At 39.7% G+C, this 19,730-nt stretch overlaps 1 protein-coding gene across 13 annotated transcripts in view; it reads left to right on the forward strand.

Annotated features, from left to right (window-relative positions):
• Tenm4 (teneurin transmembrane protein 4) overlaps positions 1-19,730 on the forward strand; it is a 2,881,475-nt gene that overhangs the window by 2,071,539 nt on the left and 790,206 nt on the right. The window lies entirely within an intron of this gene.

Genomic DNA, 19,730 nt, shown 5'->3' on the forward strand with positions numbered 1-19,730 from the left:
GTAAGACTAATAATTGTCCCTTTATTTCTTTCTGAAGTCTGTCTCCCTGGAACATAGTGGAGAACCCAAGCAGAATACAATAGTCTTGCAAAGATAGAATTTATGGAGGCTCAGGAGCTCAAGTTTGCAGAGCACTGAATACAAAAAAGAAAAGGCTAGGCAAAGAAGACCCAAAAAATAACTCAATAACTCAATCTAGGAATCCACTTGAGTTTTTGGCTTATATTAAGCTGCACATATGTAGGATCAGATTCTACCAGACTGGACACACAACAATGAACAGAAAGAGAATAGTTGTGAGAAAGTTTATAGCTAAAAAACTCCTAGAGTTTGAACCTCAGTAAATTTTCAGTAGACATGCTAAACAGATCACATCTTAGAGATAAACTACTCTTAGAGTAAAACTATTCTTGACCTTCCCCGACAAAAATTTTCAAAAAACTCAAAAGAATCAAGTGGATCTATAAGTAAATTAACTACTTACCAAAATAAAGCCCAGCACTCTTAAAGAACAACAAAATTCACACATTCAAAATACAATATGCTTAATATCCAGCATCAATAAAAATTACTAGGCATATGAACAAGTGGGAAAATGTAACTCATGACCAGGAAAGAAATCAATCAATAGAAACAGGTACAGCATTTATAAATACCTTGGAATTAGCATAAAAAGTGCTCTTTTTAAAAAACAGAGTCACACCATGTAGCCCAGGCTAACCTCAAACTCAGGATCCTTCTGCCTCAGCCTCCTGAGTGCCAGGATTGCAGATATGTGCCAGCATGCTTGGCTCAGAGGGACTTTTTAAACACTATTATAAATATGTTTAAGGATTTCACAGAAAATATAAGGATAATGAAGTGAGAGATTGAAACTATTGAAAAGAACAGAGAGTGCTTCCAGAACTGAAAACTGTAATTCATATATGAAATAAAATTTGTTAGATAGGCTTACCAGATGATTGAATTTACCATCAGTGAACTGAAAGGCAAGACAACAGGAACTTGCCAAACTGAATCACAGGGAGAACAAAGCCTAGAGAAATAATACAGAGACTTAGTGACCTGGAGGACAATATAAAGCAGTTCTACATGTATGTAATTAATCTCAGAAATGAGGTTGGAGAGGGGAAAGGGACAAAAAAATGACACCATAATGGCTTTAAATTTTCCAAAGCCCAAAAGCATACATACTCCAAAGAAAGATAAATAGAAATAAAATCAGACCACTGCACATCATAATCCAGTTGCTAAAAAAAAAATACCAAGAGCAGTGAAAGAAAACAACACCTTACATAGAAAAGAGCAAAGATAAGAATTTCCACAGACTTCTCATCAGATGCAATTCATATGAGAAGACAATAAAATTAGACCATCAAAGTGCTAAAATGAAAGAGGTCTGGAAGCAGCTCAGTCCAGGCATGGCACTCACAGCACCAGGCATCTGAGTTCCACCATTACTGATTCCCCATCCCAGCACAGTTCTTCCACCATGGCACAGGATGGCTGCTCAAACTTCAACCACCGCATACACATTCCAGTCAGCAAAAAAGAGAAAGACAGGAAGAATGTCACATACCTTTCTTTGAGGATACTTCCACTAAGTTTCACACAAACACTGATGGAATTAGTTCCATATCCACACTCAAAGTCAAGGAAGGCTGGGAAATACAATCTTAATTCCAGAGGCCTTGTATCCACATAAAAATCAGGTGTTTCATTCCTAAGGAAGCTGGAGAGAACAGATATTAAGAACAATTAGCAATCTTTGCCACAAATATTGACATTTTCCATAAATGTTAGCTCCTTTCTTCTCTTAATGCTGTTGCTAATAAGAGAGAAGGAGGGTAAAAGAAGAATATAAAGAAGGAGAATATGGTTGATGTACTTTCTATAAAAGAAATATAGAATTTTTAAACCTGTTGAAATCACCATAAGAAGTGGACAAAGGAAGAAAGGAGAAATATGTATTTCAGGTCATAATATATATACGTGGAAATGTCACAATGAAACTACCTAGAGCTATCTTAAACAAACAAAACGTCTTTTTTTCAAAAACGGAGAACAGGAAGGTAAAATAGGTCCTGTCTAGGGGGTTGGTACCAGTGTGGGAAGGAGGATACAAGGAAAGGGTAAAGAAGGCTGAATGTAATGGAAATATTACATATGAAAATGGAAAAATGAGACACATTGAAACTATTCCAGGAATGGGGAAAGAGGGAGATAAGAGAGAATGATGGAGTAGATGAATTCAAGTACGATATGTTGTAATAGCTTTTGTGAATGTCACAATATACCCCAAGTATAATAATATTATGATAATAAAAATTAAAATAACAAGATGTATAATCTTGAGTAATCAACAAATTCTCATAGATAAAATGAAGCAGTTAGAAGAGACGAGCAGCAAGAATTCATCCACTTCTGACTATTTTTATTTCTACCTTGATGCTGACATAAACTGACACATAGTAGGTATTTTTCTGCTACACCAGGAGTATGCAAATTACGAACCTACAGGCCAAATCTAGCTTATCACCTGGTTTGGGAAATAAAGTTTTACTGGAACACAGTCTCATCTATTCAGTTGCATGCTACCCCCGGCTGTTTTCATGTAACATTGGCAGGGCTGAGTGGTTGTAAAGTGATACTATGGCCACAAAGCTTAAAATACTTATTTTCTGGCCCTTTACAAGTAAAGTTTGCCAATTTTTGTTTTAGACAAATAAATGAATTCATGTGACCAAGCATTTTAAGAAAACTTTGCTTTCAGCAAAGTATGTCTTTCTTCTCTATTCATTCCTTCTTTAGCTTATTTTCTATAGTTTGAAAATGAATACAGGATGGGCTTAATTTCTAAGGACTTCAAGAAAAACAAATGCACATACTTCTGCCAAAGAAATAAATGATAGACTATTTTCTTAATTCTTGAAAAAACTTTCATCTGCCCTTGAAAAATCAGTTTTAAACACAGTTAGCTTCCTCTCCAAAAATTAAACTGCAAAAAAAGTGTATTTTGGAACATATCCCAAAGAAGTGAGGCATAAGGCATAAAGTCCCAGCAAAAAAAAAAAAAAATACTCAAAATAGTTTTGCATTTGTAGAATATGAACTCACATCAAGGAAAAGGATCATAACCCGAGGGAACTTGGAAAGAAGAAAAAGCCAGGCAGGGCCTGTCTGGGATTCAGACTGAAGAAAACCACGAGTTAAAGGACTGGCCCCTGAAGCAGGTCACAAGAAGTTCAAATTATATGGAATAAAAAAGTCCGTGGCAAAGCTGAGCCTGACCCATGGGGGTTGAGTCCCAGTAGAGGAAATGCCTATCAACACTGATGTCCAGGGTTGGGAAAGTGACTGTCACCCTCATGGTTTAGAGAGGAGGATTTGTTTCAATGCTTTCTCAGATAGCAATGGTCAGAGTCTGCCTCCTTAGGAAAGGCTCTAAAAAATCCCATTCAGTGTGTCCTTCTCAATAAGTAGCTAGAACATACATCAGAAACCATGAAAGAAGCCCTGTCCTTTAGCTGAGGCTAAAAGGCATGTGTATGGGACAAGTCTTCATGGCCACACAAGAGCCGGGTTCTCACACTCTCAAGTCAGGTAGACCTTGATGTAAAAACCAGCTCATCACTCCTAAAATGTAAAGTCTAATATGTATCTCTGGGCCTCAGTTTCCACAATTTCTGACTGAGAATGTGAGATGTGTTGCAAGATTATTGAGACTGCCTTAGAGTAAGCATTTGATAAGTGATAGGGGCTTTGTCACCCCACCCCAACTACCAGCGTCATCATTAGACTAGCAGTCAAGATTCAACCTCCACCTCCCAGTCAGCTCTGGACAAGGACCTTGGGAGCTAAGGAGCTCAGCCAGAAGGCTGAAGACATTGTCTATAGAAAAGCAGTACTGAAAAGGGTATAACTAGAAAATGGTAAAATGGCTGTGGTTTCTGAGCTTTTCACAAAGTCTCTAGCCCTGACCTGGGAGAGGGACAGGACGGAAAGTCCACAGCAGGGAGTAGACAGCAAAGTGAACAAGTACCTGAAGGAATATGTATACCATTTTCATTTTTCTAATGTATGTGCTTGGTGTCTAAGTCTCCACTTCAGCCTTTGCTGACTTCTCAGAAAGGTGTCTCTTTGCTCAAATGTCACCATGCCTTGTTCATGCACTTTATCCAAGTTTCTGTCCAAATATTGTTTTTTCAAAGAGGCCCTCTATAATCTAAAATGGGACAACTTCCTCCGACACTTCTGTCTCCTTACTTTGCTTCATTTTTACCCAAGCTCCCCTTGTTTCTTGACATCTTATACATTTGTTGTTTATCATCTATCTCACCTTATTAAGGGTATAAATTCCATGAAGCCAGAGTATTTTCTTTGTTTTTTAATGTCTCTGCACATTGAAATGTATCTGAAATATAGTAGACAGGCAATAAGTATTTACTAAATATTTTTTAATGAATGTAACCCATTTGCCTTCAGAAAAATGAAGAAATAATTTTGTTTAAAAAATAATTCTACAGCTAGTAGAAAAACAAGTATCCTTGAAGGAAAATAACTCAAGTAGTGGGGAATGCAAATGGGGAGAGAAGGGAAATAATTACCCTAGAAAACTTAAGTTACGGACACTTCTGCAGTAGAAATTGTATTATAGTCCTACACGTTTTGGCAACCAAGGCCAAGAGAGAAAGGAAAAGCAATGATGATGAAAGAAGATTGCTTTTTCCAGAAAGACTATGTCCTATGTCCCCAATTTTCCAACGTTTTAATAGGGAAAACTTTAGTCCAATATAATCTTAGCATGAGTCCTAATAAGAAAAACAATTAAAAGTCTATTTAGCTTTATTTGTTTTGGTTTTGCTTGCTTGGTTGGTTGGTTTGTTTCTTTTCATTTCTTGAGACAGGGTCACACTATGTAGCCCAGGCTGGTCTCAGACTCACAATCCTCTTGCCTCTGTGAGCCACCACACCCAGCTTCCAATTTATTTTCTAAGTTCAAAAGGTAACAAGGATTTATAAAGTCAATGAGACCAATCAATTGTGAAGTTACAGCCTTAAATCCACCTCGGTACTCATTGTATTCCTCTATGTCATACAGTTTTGCCAGTCCTCAGACTACCCTCACTTGCATGTGTAAATAGCTGCAATTGGGCACCTCTCTTATGGCTTGCCTTACAACCTTAGGATGCTACTGAAATCAACTGAGCCAGAAGCTTCAAAGAGGAGCAGAAGGAAATTTTCTTTTCAAAATCGAATCACTAATGACTTCTAACAACACCTTGAATTTCTTTCTTACATGAGTATGAAGGGCAGAAAAGGAACATCCAAAAGTTATAAGAAACAACACACTGTTCCTAATTCAATCACACCACATAACAAAACATTTCAAATGTGACTTCTATTTTTTATCCACTGTCCATTTTGTTAGAACAGGAGAACTCCAAGAATAGAGCCACCTGAGCCTTGCTAGAAATAGATCACACCATGCGCCAGCACATCCCACACTGTAGGATGAGCAAACTCACATGAGCAGCGTGCGCAAGCCTGACTTTGAAAAACAAAAGAAATGCAGAGCTGCAACTGCCTAGTTAATGGTGCATATGCCAGAATTTCAGAATTTGCTCCAAAAAGCTGTAGAGACTAAGAATTCAACCTTCATTTATCAGATGTGCTTGCTTGCAAGCAGGTATCCTCACACGTCTTCTTATATTTATTTTTATGGTTAAGATCTTTGATTATACTGGAATTTATTTTCATGTAAGGAACAAGGGAAACTGGAGTTTCTTTTCATGTAAGGCTAAGCATTTATTCCAGCACCATTTATTGAATTTGTATTTTTATTAAATGTTGCCTTTGATCATTCACCAAATTGCCATATGTTCGAGTTCTATTTGAAGAGCTTTTTTTCCTGTTTCATGAGAAAAAAACAAAACTTTTCAAATTCAAATCAACCATTTGTAGGACCCTGGAGCACCACTGTGGGATCCTGGGGTTTAGTTTTACATTAGTTCACTTAAATTGAACAGCAAGCTGCACCATAGCAGAGACTTCCATAATCAGCAATTAACCATGTCATAAAATCTGAGCTCCTTCTAGTCCAACTCCACACCCAGCACAGGAATCCCAGCCATGGAGTCCCAGACAGAGGGTCAGCCAGACTCTGTTAATATTTTTTTTAAGACAAAAAGGTCACCAACAGTACTAACCATCTTATTATTGGGTAAGAAATTCTTTCTTTTATCTGATCCTTGAGTTTCTACCAATTGATGTATTCTGTTACTTCCAGTGACACAAAGCAGGCTTCATTCCTTCTCCATATGACCATCTACATGAAGCTGGGGACTGTTGGGTCCCCATTGACCTTCTCTGATTCATCCTCTTAATCGCTAGTTCCTTCAAAGAATGCTGGAAAATCTCAAAGGACAGAAGCAGAACTTGTAAAATGAGGTGTCTGTCATGGTAACAGTCCTAAATTAGAGGCCAAAATAGCAGTTTGAGTCCTACCTCTGTGACTTTGAACTAATCATTCAACCTCCCTGAGCCTCAGTTTCCTTACCTATAAAATGTGTATCATAATCATTATTATGATTACAATCAATACGTAAGAGATTTGATAATAGCTGCAGCACAACCATAGCATCACAAGAGTTTACCCTTGACAGATTGTAAGGTGAGAATAGGCTTTTTAGTGTATAAAATAGTAGGTTGCATTATCACATTTCCACACCTGCATATAACATGCCTTGATCCTATCCACTACCCCCACCCCCACCCATCACAGTCTGCGTGTCTCACCTGCCTGTCCTCACCACTTCCACATCCTTAACCAGATTCTTGTTGTTCTCACTCCCAAGTAATGTTTTTGCGTTGATATCTGAGATGGGAAAGTAACACCCAGCAAAAGTTTCACCACGAAACCTGGAAGTCAATTTTTCCTCTCATTCCCGATGAGAATGAGTGTATTTCTCATTCTGCCTGGAATGGAAATACACTTTCTTCTCACTGCTGTCTAGCTTAGTTTCTCATCTTACATTTGAAGATGGATGCCAAACATTGGTCACAATGATCAGCACTAAAAGAGAGACAGTCCCCATCCTTCCAGAGTCTGGGGAAGGGAAAGGCTGGCAGAGCCAGTGAAGACCCGGTGTGCATACACTCTTGCTAGCTTCTTCAGAGGAAAGCCGAATTTTATCCACACATGTAAGGAGCTGGACACAGGCTGCTTTGTCATAAACTCAGTGAGTGCCACCAAGGTTTCCAAAGAGGAAGCAGCTCCATGCAGTCACTGAGGCTCCAGAAGTACTTGAGGTGCACAGGTGGTATTCTGAGGGACTCTGTCAGCTTGAACAGTGCAGTGGGTGTTTCCCAGTGCTCAGTGGCTTATGAATATTTAAAGGTAATAAATGTCACAGTAAGTGTTTAACGATCTTGTTTACATGTAAAAGTCCTTGAGAAGGGTCTGCTGAAGATGAAGCTGATACCAATTTCAAACTGTCTTTTTTGGTTTTGTTTTTTTTTTTACTCCTTTGGGGACAAGAAGATGTCCTCTAAAACAACAGGAATTTAGGGACTGCTGAGTCCCAAATTTTGAAAGTGATATAAGTAGGTGTTAGAATGTGTTCTTTAGTGTTTTTGAGTTTTTCAACAAGATTTTTTTAACTAATAAAAATAGAAAACTTCAGAAGGAAACTCCTCCCCAAAGTTTCAATACTTGCCCATTTTCTGAAATTAATCCAGCTGCGAGAGGAAACCAGTCAAGGGTATGGGTTTATGAAGAAAGAATCTTAGACTTCAGCTTGAACCAAGCTGGGTTTAGACTTTGTCTGCCTTACTGGCTGGGTCATCTTGGGCAAGTTCTTCTTTGAGCCTCAGTCTTCCTTATCTCTAACCTACCTGCCTGGGTAGCTGTGAGGCTTGAATGGCACAAATTGAGTGAGACAGACATAAAAGTAATTGACACACAGAGGCTCACTATGTGCTTGTGGCAAAATTATAACTACTACATATATCATATATTCATTGTGAAGCCTACTTCATATTGGACTAAAACTCCAGCAAATGAGACATTCTAGAAAGTGCTGAGCACTTCAAATAGTCAGTGAATTTTTTTTTTGTATCTATAACATGAGAATACAGCTGAAAAGTGTCAAGTTCCAGCATTCTAACAATTTAGTTGCCATGCAACAATTCTCATATCCACCCTGAGGTAAGAACTCAGTGTTGTAGTGGAAAAAGCACTGGACTTGTAATCAGAGAGCCTGAGTTCAAGTTCTCTGCCATTATCTGAATGAACCTCACTGTCATGCTGTTCTTCTCAGAGCTCCATTTCCCTCTCTGTGTTCTGGGAGCAAGGATAGCACTTTGCTGTTAGTGTTGACATATGAATCAAATGAGAGTCTGCATAAACCATAATGTGTTACTATTTTGGTTTTCCAATTCACTCCCAAATTTATTGACTTGGAGCAACAAAAGTTTATCATTTCACAGTTCTGTAGCTTTATAGAGTGCCCTGGCTCAGAATATCTCATATGCTGAGGTATAGGAGAGGGGCTACACAGGGGTGAACACAAGGCAGCTGGGATCATTGGTACCTCTTTTTGAAGCCCCCTGCCATAGTCATCCAGAGCTGAAGGGTTATCATTTACATCCCATAAGGAGTATGCTAGTCTTCCTCCATTAAAACCTTGACCCTTTCTCAATCTTGCCTGAATTCCTGTTGGCCTCATAGACTGAACCACTCAACTTAACTCTTTTGTACTTCACCTGAGTCCACAAGAAGTCTGACAATAAGAACAAATATTATGTAATGAAATCCAGTGCATGGGGAAATATAAAAGTAATTTGGAACATCTATAACGGCTAACAGTAAATACTGGGGCTACATAAAGAACATAAATATAAATGTTAAATTAATCTATAAAGATCTCTCATGTGCCTCTGCTTTTCTTTTCTTTTTTTGTTAGTTTTATTGTGTTTTTGAATTACCATACATTAATAATACAGTGGGGTCTCACTGTGGTAATTCTATACATGTATACAGCACACTTGAACAAGTTCACTCCCTCCATTATAATACCACTCCTCCCCTTTTTCAAACAGTGTTTGGTGGGCTTCATTACACTCCGTTCATAGATAGGCAGATAGATGATAGATAGATGTGCATGTGCATATATGTAGCACACTTCACTCCTCTTCACTCTTCAGTATGCTATCCCTTCCCACCCTCCTGCCGATCCCCTCCTACACTGTCCACCTTGCATATTCATGTCCCACTATTATTTTATTATTATCACCATCATCACTTTAGGTCACAAATGAGTGAGAACATGCGATATTTGGCATTTCGACCTTGGTTTATCTTACTCAGTATGATGATCTTCAGTTCTATCCATTTTCTTGCAAATAACATAATTTCATTTTCCTTGTGGATGAATAATATTACATGGTGTGTACATATATATATATATATATATATATACATTCCATGGAATATATATATGTATATATTATATGTGTGTGTACACTGCATATATTACATATACATATATCACATTTTCTTTATCCATTCATCAATTATTGGTTACCTTGACTATCTTCACAGTGCTATGGTGACGAGAGCTGCAGTAAACAGGTCTATGCCGGTGTGTTGATTTATACTCTTTCAGATATATGACCAAGAGTAGTACAGTAGGATCATAAGGTAATTGTATTTTTAGTATTTGAGGAACCTCCATACTGATTTCCATAGTGGTTGCACTACTTTACATTCCCATCAAGAGTGTATGAGGATTCCTTTTTCCTTACACAACCTTGCTAGCATTTGTTATTGTTTTCTTGATGATTACCCATCACCCTGTACAAAAAAATCAACTCCAAATGTACCAAAATTCTTAATATAGACCTGAAGTGCTAAAACTACCACAGGAAAAAATAGGGAAACTTCTGGAAGATATAAGCATAGGTAAGTATTTTCTGAACAGTACTCCAATTGCCCAGGAAATAAGAGCAAGAATTGACAAATGGAACTGCATCAAATTTAAAAGTTTCTGCATATCAAAAGGAACAATTGCCAGAATCAAGAGACAGCCCATGGAATGGGAAAAAAAAAAATCTTTGCCAGCTATTCAAAAGATAAGGGATTAATATCCAGAATATACAAAAAGCTGAAAAAACTAAACAGCAAAGAACAAATAATCCAATTAATAAATGAGCAAACAAGGTGAATAGACAGTTCTCAGAAGTACAAATGTCTAAAAATAAATACATGAAGAAATATTCAACACCCTTAACAATAAGGAAGTGCAAATTAAAACTACACTAAGATTTCATCTTACCCTAGTCATATTAATTCTGCTTTTCTTGACAACCAAAACCAAAAGGGAGACCCAGTTTGTTATGTAGCCTTAGTTGTCAAAGGAAGAAATAGAGCAAATTTTCAGGAGATAAAGTATTTGCTAGCAGTTAATACTTTTTTAAAAATCCTTATCAAGTGTATCAAGTGAATAATAACTTTAACAACTTCCCTGCAGAAATGCAGAAAACAGTTCTATAAGGCAATTTCTGTATCATTTCTCAATAAAAGCCTAGAGCATAGCTGCCAAATGCAAAGAAAATATGATGTAAATGCAAAGCCTTCCACTGACTTGGCTTAACCTAGAAATAGTATCTAGAAAGTCTCTGATGTCAGATAAGGCTTATCTTGAATGCCAAGCCTACATCATTCGTGGTGACTGCCCAAGGGGCCACAGTGAGAAAATCCCTGAGCCCTTATCTGAACTCAACAAAAAGAGAATATAGTGATCAATTAGTGATGTCTGACATGGGCAAGGAATTAGGGGAAATGGTAAAGACCTTCTGTATGCTAACTCTGGTTTAAGACAGAAGTTTTCAAATTTCTTTTGACCAGACCACTCACTGATGAGTGCTCACTAATGTGAGTCAAAAGATGCTGTAGCCCAGCTCTCTGTAGCCCAGCTCTCTTATCTCTATCTTCTTCCTGGATTGGAACAGGACTCAGAAATTACAACAAATTAAGAGGACAAAAATAATGACCAGATGAGAACAAAGTATTACTTTAGATAGTAACAAAATAATAGATAAAAATAAGATTTAACAGACTTTCTTCACACTGTATTTCATCAAATCTAAAATGCTTACCAACTGTAAGCTTTACTGCTATTTTATGTGTGTGTGTATATATATGTATATATATATATGTGTGTGTACTGTATTTTATTATATAGATATTACTTAAAAGAATATACCTTACCAATTAAACTTCAGCCCAATGTTTCCTTAATATCTGTATATCTTAGAATAAGATGTATTTTGATTAGTAAAAGAAAATCAGTCATCAAAATTTATATCCCACTGAAAATGACATGAATGCTCTATGCTAACAAAGGAGGGCTGTAATTCTGAGACCTCACTCTATTCCCCTCTATCTATGTGCAGCACAGCATGCTGAAGTGGTAAGAGGTAGGACTCCTCCCATAAGTATCTGAAGATCTGGTCTCATTTATTATTCCACTTGATCACTTGATTAATCCCTACTATGTGCTTGGTATGATGCTAGGTATAGTCTCAAGATGGCATCACAGATATAAGGGAGCTGGAGACTGAACTCAGAAGTTCTTGTATTTGAAGCTCCAGATTATATCTTCTTCCAAGTTGGTTAGTTTTTGTCTCTCAGATCATATTATGTGAAACTTCCAAAATAGGTTTTATAAAGGTAAAGAATATATGTATACTTGCCTCAAAGCACATTTTTTAATTTAAAGCTAACACAAGAGGTTTCATATAGGATCCTAGTCCACAGTAGGTACTACCTAAGTGAAGATGCTCCTTGTTCAGTCTCTGAATTCTCTGTAAGTTGTAATTAATCAAAAGGATGTCCCCTCCACTGAGCACTGTAATTAGTTGGACATTTAACATGGAGACCTCCCAGCAATGGAGCTGCCTGCCCTGTGCCCCACTGAGCCTGACTCACACCCACCTAGGGCTGCAGGGAATGAGCTCCCTTGCACGATGAAAAATTCCCACTGATTCAAATAAAGTCCCCAGATCAAGCAGAGCTTCTGACAGTGGAGCCACAATCCCAGGGCCTGCAAATGCAAATGTAAGCTGAGCCAGCTCATCTTATAACTCTGGAGGTCCCTAAAATATAACCTCTATTTGACATTCTCCCATGTCTATACATTTTTCTTCCTGTTATTTAAAAGTCCAAGCCAAGAAACTCCAGTCTTGGAAGGTGACATCCCAAGAAAATGACTACCTGGAGAAGCAGCCCACCTCTGTCAGTTCTGGGCCCTTTTGCTGTGGTAGGCACTTTGGTAGACCCATGGGGATCCAGGGATGGTATCATCAGTCCCTTTTCCAAAGCAGCAGATGAGTCAGGAAAATGATCAAAAGGAAAATCACTGCAAATTATAGCATAAATTAACAGTAGCCACTTTTGCTTTCTAAGGTAGTGAGGCCTAATATAATTTACATCAGGATTATGTCATTCCTAAACTGCCCTTTTGCCCTTGCTGAGATAAGCAGGGGAGGTAAGAACTCAAATTCCAAAAACTCTGCCAAAGTTTTGTTTCTGCTAAATGACAGGCCTAGAATAATATATTATTGAGTCTCTGGGCACACAGGTGAGTCTTTGGGATGGGAAAGGGAGGAAAGAGGGAAACTGAAGGGGCAGTCTTCTGGCAGAATCAACATCTGCAACCTGCAAAGCTTGCCACACCAACAAATGCTTAATGAGCAACTGTTTAAGTGAAAATCAAAGGGCAAAGGTTTCTGTCCCCCTACAGAGTAATATAAAATAAAGACAGAACAAAGGAATGGGAAGATGACTCATTTACTAAATATATTAGTCCAAAACTGAACCTTGGAGGCAAAGGAATAGAGAAAAACATACCCTGCATTCCTTTCTCTCATCAGAAAGATGGAGGGCATTTGGGGATCCCACTACCCATGGCTTGGATTCAACTCAGCTTAATTTGAAGGTCAAAGCACAGAGAACCTAAACTGGCTTCCACATTATGCATAAAACTAACTAGGATGCAGACAGAGAGTGTGCTAAGGAAGGCAGACACATACTATCTTGTCACCCATCCCGAACAAGGGGATGTGTAGACAGAGGTAGTTAACTAGGCGTTTAACCAAGAACCCCTCTGGCCAGTTTTTAGCAATTCTCTCCCTTCAGAGAAATGAGGAAGACTCACCAAGTGCAGTGCCATGGTTCATGATTGAGACTCCAAGGTCAAAGTCTCAGATTTCAGTCCTGAGGCAAGTTGGTTGAGTTTTCTGCGCCTTGGGCTCTTCTTCTGTAAGGTATGGGTAATTGTGATTCTGAGTATTAAGCAGGAAGTTGTAATGTACTTCGCCAAGTATGTGCCATAGAGTGTCAATCCCTCAAGGCTGGTTCATCTGCAGAACCGGTGGGCCTCCCCAGGATTAAGCTGAAGGATCCTTAACCACAGTTAAACAACTAACTCTCTGCTGTTGCTCACCTGGGAGACAGGTGCATAGACAGGTGTGAGAAGCTACTCCATCAGTAGTCAGAACCTGCGGGTCCAGTGTCTGCCCTTGGGCATTTCTGTTTGGCCCTGATATTATTATAAACACAATTTTCTCCTCCAAGATGTCTGGGGATGTCACCCACATGGGAGACACATGGGGGTTTTCCTGGAGGGTAGCTGTCAATTACATGAAGGGCCTTCAAAAGCAGCCATGTCAAGACTTTTAAATCAGAGCCATGCCCAACCCGCTGGTCCAAACCCATGTATGCACTTTCAGGTTATACAATAATACTTCCACAAAAAGAAGCTCGATTCTATTTTTAAAGGTAATTTCTAGTGTTATTACTACAGCCATCATCAAAATCATCATCATCACCCACATCCTCTAACAAAGTACTACACTAACCGGGGTGGCTTAAAACAACAGAAAAGTCCTTCTCTCACAGCTCTAGAGCCATGAAGTTCAAAATCAAGATGTTGGCAGGAGTTGGTTCTTTTTGGAGGCTCTGAGGGACGATCTGTTTAATGTTTCCCCTCCTTCCTACTCTGGAGGTTGCTGGCCCTCCTTGGCGTTCCTTGGCTTGTAGATGTGTCACCCAGCCTCCACCTCCATCTTCACCAGTACCCTCCTTTCTACCTCTCTATCTGAACTTCCTTTTTTGGTGGGACTAAGGTTTGAACTCAGGGCAGGCACTCTACTACTTGAGCCAAGTCCACCAGCCCCTTTTTTGGGTTGGGTATTTTCAAGATAGGGTTTCCCTGCCTTCTGAGTAGCTAAGATTACAGATGTGAGCCACTGGCACCTGCTTTTTTTATATATATAAAAAATTTTTATTAGGATATATGCATTGTACAGGCAGGATTTATTGTGACAATTCCACATAGCCTAAGGTTGTACATTGGTTAGATCACCCCCATCATCTCTCCCCCTCAGGTCCCTCCCCATCCCACTTAAAGCAATTAATTGCAAGAGGTTTCTTTGTTCCAAACTCAGGGCCTCACACTTGCTAGGAAGGTGCTCTTACCACTTGAGACACTCCACCAACCCCCAACCCTTTTCTTATAAGGATATAAGAAATAACAATCATGGGATTAGGGCCCATCGTCATGTTAACGAGGTCACATCTCTAAGGACTTTAACTCCAAATAAGGTCACAGTCACCACAGGACTTGAATTTGAGGAGACATTTCAAGTTCTAAATTCACAGCAAATAATGAAAATGGTAGTAATAGAACACTGCAAGTATCTTTGCAATTTCGCAACCCATGAAAATTACCTCTGTGTGACCCTTTGGAAGTTTCATAGATAAAAAAAAAAACCCTAAGGTCTCAATGACTCACTGTGACTGTGTCCTCTCTCTGGAACCCAGGTCCTTATCTCTAGCCCAGTGCATTTTCTGCTTCAAGTCCTACTATTATAACATACATCACCATTCATGTTTCAATATGTAAATTCAATCTTCCCAATCAGGTTAGACTCAGGCTCACAAATAGGAATAAACAGCTTGGCATGAGGATTAAATGAGAAATGTACATAAGGCACAACTGGAAATATATTTTAGGTGCTCCATCGATATTAGACAATACAATAACTGTGCCTTTTCCATCTTCTGTTTCCTCCAAAGAGGAAGGACAGCACAGAGCAGGATGCACAATCTATGATCAGTGAGAGCAGGGATATAAGTTGAATTACATAACTGTGCTGCCTAGCACTGCTAATATCAGCAATGCCTTCGTAATGTTGGAGGCTGAGCTCCATCTAATGCAGGTACCATTTATTGAGCAGTTCCTATGCATCAGGCACTTGTCTAGGCATTGAGAGCTGAGACAAAGTGCTACAAAGTAGAATAAGATACAGTCACTGCCAGCAAAGAATAGGAGTCCTGTAGTGTATTAATAGGGAGCTGCCATTCAAATTGCAGTATGATGGATGCTCTGGAAGAGGGCAAAGTATAGTGCTTTGACAGGATAGACAATTTGATGGATTCTGCCTGGGGTACAGAGAAGTTTTTGCAGACATGCTATTAGAATGGGACTTCCAAGAGAAATAGAAATCTGGGAGATGGAAATAGGACTCCAGGCAGAGAAAAGAGCAAAGGCAAAAGCATTGTGATATGAAAGTCCATGTGAATTTGAGGTGAAGTGGGTTCTCTCATAAAAACAGCCAGATGCCATGTGTTGGAGGAGATGAGAAAAGCCAGCGAGATGGAAGGGCAAGCTGGGGCCACATAAGAAGGCTGCTGCTTGCTGGAGCAGGACAGAGGTAAGGACAGACCTCACTTGTACAACCCCTCTTCTTTTCACCTCTCAGTTCTGTCACTGGCAGGTGGGGTTCTTCAAGCAAGTTATTTAGCCTCTTATGTCTCCATTTCATCTATAAAGTGAAGATAATAGTCTTCCACTCAGGGTTGTTCAGAAGATTAAATAAGACAATGAAAAACTTAAAGTCCAATACAATAAACAATAACTACCGGTATTTCTTAAATTGAACTTCCATTCTTTGAATGAAAACAAAAGAGATTTTTTTGAACAAACATTGATCAGTTGCGTAAAGCACTGATTTTTTTTTAACCAGGCAACAAGAGATCCCCAGAGGTTTCAAGCCGAGAATTAATGTCAGGGCTAGTGACAGAAGGATACTTCATAAAGCAGGAAGAGGCTGAGGAGAGAGACAGAGATAATCTCTGGGTAAACCAGGACAATGACAGGGGAGCTGGGTTGGATAGACTGGATAGCAATGAAGGAGAATTGGCAGAACGTGGTGACTGATGGGATATGAGGTACAAACCTAGGAAAGCCTCCATGTTTCTGAATTATGAAACTATGTATCATGAATCAAGGCACAAAGTCAAGGTAAAAGAAGTTCTAGAAGGCAAGATGATGAGTTCCGTTTCAAGCATCTTGATATTGGAGGTCTGTGGGAGATCTGTGGATGAAGGTACCCCACAGGATGGTGGCCCTAGAGCTAGCAGGACTGGTGGAATCAGCATAAGGGTGGCAGCTCATGCCTTGGCAGAGGAAGTATACACCCAGTAAGTGTATGCAGTGAAAGAGAAGAAGCAGGCAGAAGACAACCCAGGGAACCCCAACATCTAGGAGATGAGGAAAAGGACCAGCAGAACACTTCTCACTATGCATTAGAACTGGAAGTCTCTTAGACACCATGTAAGTTGACCTCTTCATACATGGGTAAGAAAACACAAGAAATGTGACTTGTCCAAGGTAACAATTGCAACAGTTGTGGCAGGACTAGATTTGATGTCTCTAGACCTTCAGTTCAGGCTGTGCTAGCTGCTGTCTGGCCTGGACGCAGCCAACATGGATCTCTCTCTCTCTCTCTCTCTCTCTCTCTCTCTCTCTCTCTCTCTCTCTCTCTCTCTCTCGGGAGGTGCTGAGCTTTCTGACTGACACTCTTCCCTACCCTGAAGCAGCCTCATTTCTCTCAGTCTGCAGGAATGACCTGGTGACAGTTCCCAGTCAGCTAATGAACCAGCAGCAGTTGTCTGCTGTGACTTCTTAATTTCCCCCAAATGTGAGTTCCCGACACGTGGCCACAGCTTCAGGCAAAACACATCGCACTCCCAGCAAGACGTCCGGAAACCAGGGAGAGACTGATGGGGGTCCCTGGTGTGCAATCTGTAGATCGAGTCTGGGGCTTATGATTAGAAACTAGAATAAACAGGATCATCAGTGTTTCCTTCTGATGCTGGCAGTCAGGCTGGCAGTATGCCTGCCTCTGTGAAGACCCCTGAACGCCCTAGGCACTGGCAGAGTATCCTCATGCATTGAGAGGGAGTTCACAGGGACTGCCCCACCCTGGTCTGTCCCTAATCACAGGGAGGTCAGCAAGCTGAGAAAAACGTGGATGTACTGTACTAGACAAACATTAAAGGATAAAAATATGATCAAACAAAACCTCTACCCAAAGGGCACATTGCAGTGAAGGTTTAGTTGAATCCAATCCCTCTAGCCCTTATCTCTCCCTTGAAATATACACAAACATGTATGTGACACCTCATTCCAATATCCAAAAAGCATCTATAAATTAATATCTCCCAAAGCAAGCTTGTGACTTCTATTCTGTGCCCACAAACTTCCTCCTCTGTCATTTCCTACATCTTGGAGATGGGAAACTCTCTGTCTAGTGGCTCAGGTCAAAAACAGAGACTGTTTACTGGCTCTTCTCTTTCTCTTGTTTCCACATTCTGCTCTTGTTTTTCCCTTCAACATATGACTACCTCCTATTTCCTCTACCACTATCAATTCTAGTTGGGGCCACCATCAGCTCTCTCTTGTCTCCTGCCAGTACTCACCTAGCTGATCTACCTGACCCCACTCTCCTGTCACCCACAGTCTTCTCTTTATCCAGCAGCCACAGAGAGCCTCTATCACCTACACAGACAATGACACTCCCTGCTCCCATCTCCAAAGGCTCTGTCCTTCTGTTGTCCCTGAGTCACACAGAACAATATTCAGATGCATCCTCACATGACTTGATTCCACCATTCCTCTGGTCTCTGCTTTTGGTGTCTCCTCCCACGGCCTTCCATGACTACCCTGTCTAATTCTCCATTCCCTTATCCCACTTTTTTTTCCTAAGCATTCATCTGCACTAGACATTATATATTCATCTGTTCAGCATCACCACTGGAATTTAAGCCTCTCCCCTTTCACCCCCAAAGCCAGGATTCTCTGTCTTCTACACACTCTATTTCTTAATAGAAATAGACTTAATGTGTGACTTAATACTGGTCACACAATGAGTGCTCAATAAACACCTCCTAGAGAAAGAGAGGAAAAGAAAGAAGGAGAGAAAGGAAGGACAATCATATGTCATACTTGAGGTCCTTTTGTTTTCACAGCACCCCTGGCAGGCAGGACAAGTTTGTCCCACTGTTCATTCCTCCACAGCGCCCAGTAGAATGGAACAATCATGCACGGTAGATGCTTTATAACTATCTTTTGACTGAGCCAGATTAAACTCCTAATATTCCAAAGAGTTGATACTACATACTTCTTTTTAAGCAATATTATGTTAACTATAATCAATTTACCTTAATTACTTGTCTGCAAGAGTTTAAAAAAGTACTTTTACATCATTATCATGTGATATTCAAAATAACTCCAGGAAGAAAAATAAATAAAGGCTATTTCTTCTCTCATTTTTCAGTTGAGGTCACTAAGGTTCAGAGAAGTTAAGTGCTTGGTAAAAGCTTCACAGCCAGTCATTAGAAAAACCTGAATCAGAGTCTACATGTCCTCCCTCAGCACCTCAGTTCCATTATGCCAGAAATAACTGAATCATCACATCAGAAAGCAATATGAGATCCTTATAATATTTTGGCTACTGTGTGCAAAGGCCTTGGCTGGGATGGTTTATTGAGAAAGGAGAAGAAACCAAACTTGACCTGCTCTAGCTGGGTTAGGAAACAACTGTCTCTAACGATGAGGTGACCAGAAGAGAGACCTCCACATGTCACTTTACACAAGAACTGATTTTCAAAAACCATTACAGGTGTCATTGCCAAGGACAATTACTTCCTGTCAGTAAAATGCAACCTAAAATTATTTGAAACTCCTATTAATCATGGGATGGAAAGGTTCCCCTACTCCCCCTACTCTTTGGAATTAATGGTGTGTACCTCCAACTGTATACCGGGCAAAAAGACAATAATAAGAAATTAATTAAAATAATGAAATGCCCGCAATTAATGAGATTGTTGTTATTTCTATGGGAGACATCCCCCCTCTTCTGAATATCCAAAGATTATTTAGCAACAGCATTCATCCTAGAATCTTGAACCAAGCATGGCAGGATTTTAATTGTCAGGAAGATTACCACAGTCAGGCTCAGACTTCCATAACAGTTTTTTTAACTTTGCTAAAATAAAATAATGCAGAATTGTCTGATCATTTTTTTAAGGAGCCACATACCATTGCTTTTGAAAATTCATTATTCTTATGCGGAGTAGATCTTGACCCTCGACCTCCATCTCCTTTTTACTATCAGATGAATGACACTCATGCTGTCTTAGTGTCAGAAATGTTGAGCTGAGAGAGCCCCAAGTGACCTTCTATTTGAAACTTCTTAGTTTACATATGTGAAGTCAGAGACTCAGAGAGGTGAAGGGCAGCCTTGGTTTCTTCCTTTGTCAAAGGTAGACTTTGCCCTCATCTACATTTTCAACTTCCCAGCAAAGTTGGCAAGGCTCC

Source organism: Castor canadensis, chromosome 1 (assembly GCF_047511655.1).
Source record: "Castor canadensis chromosome 1, mCasCan1.hap1v2, whole genome shotgun sequence".
Taxonomy (NCBI): Eukaryota; Metazoa; Chordata; class Mammalia; order Rodentia; family Castoridae; genus Castor; species Castor canadensis.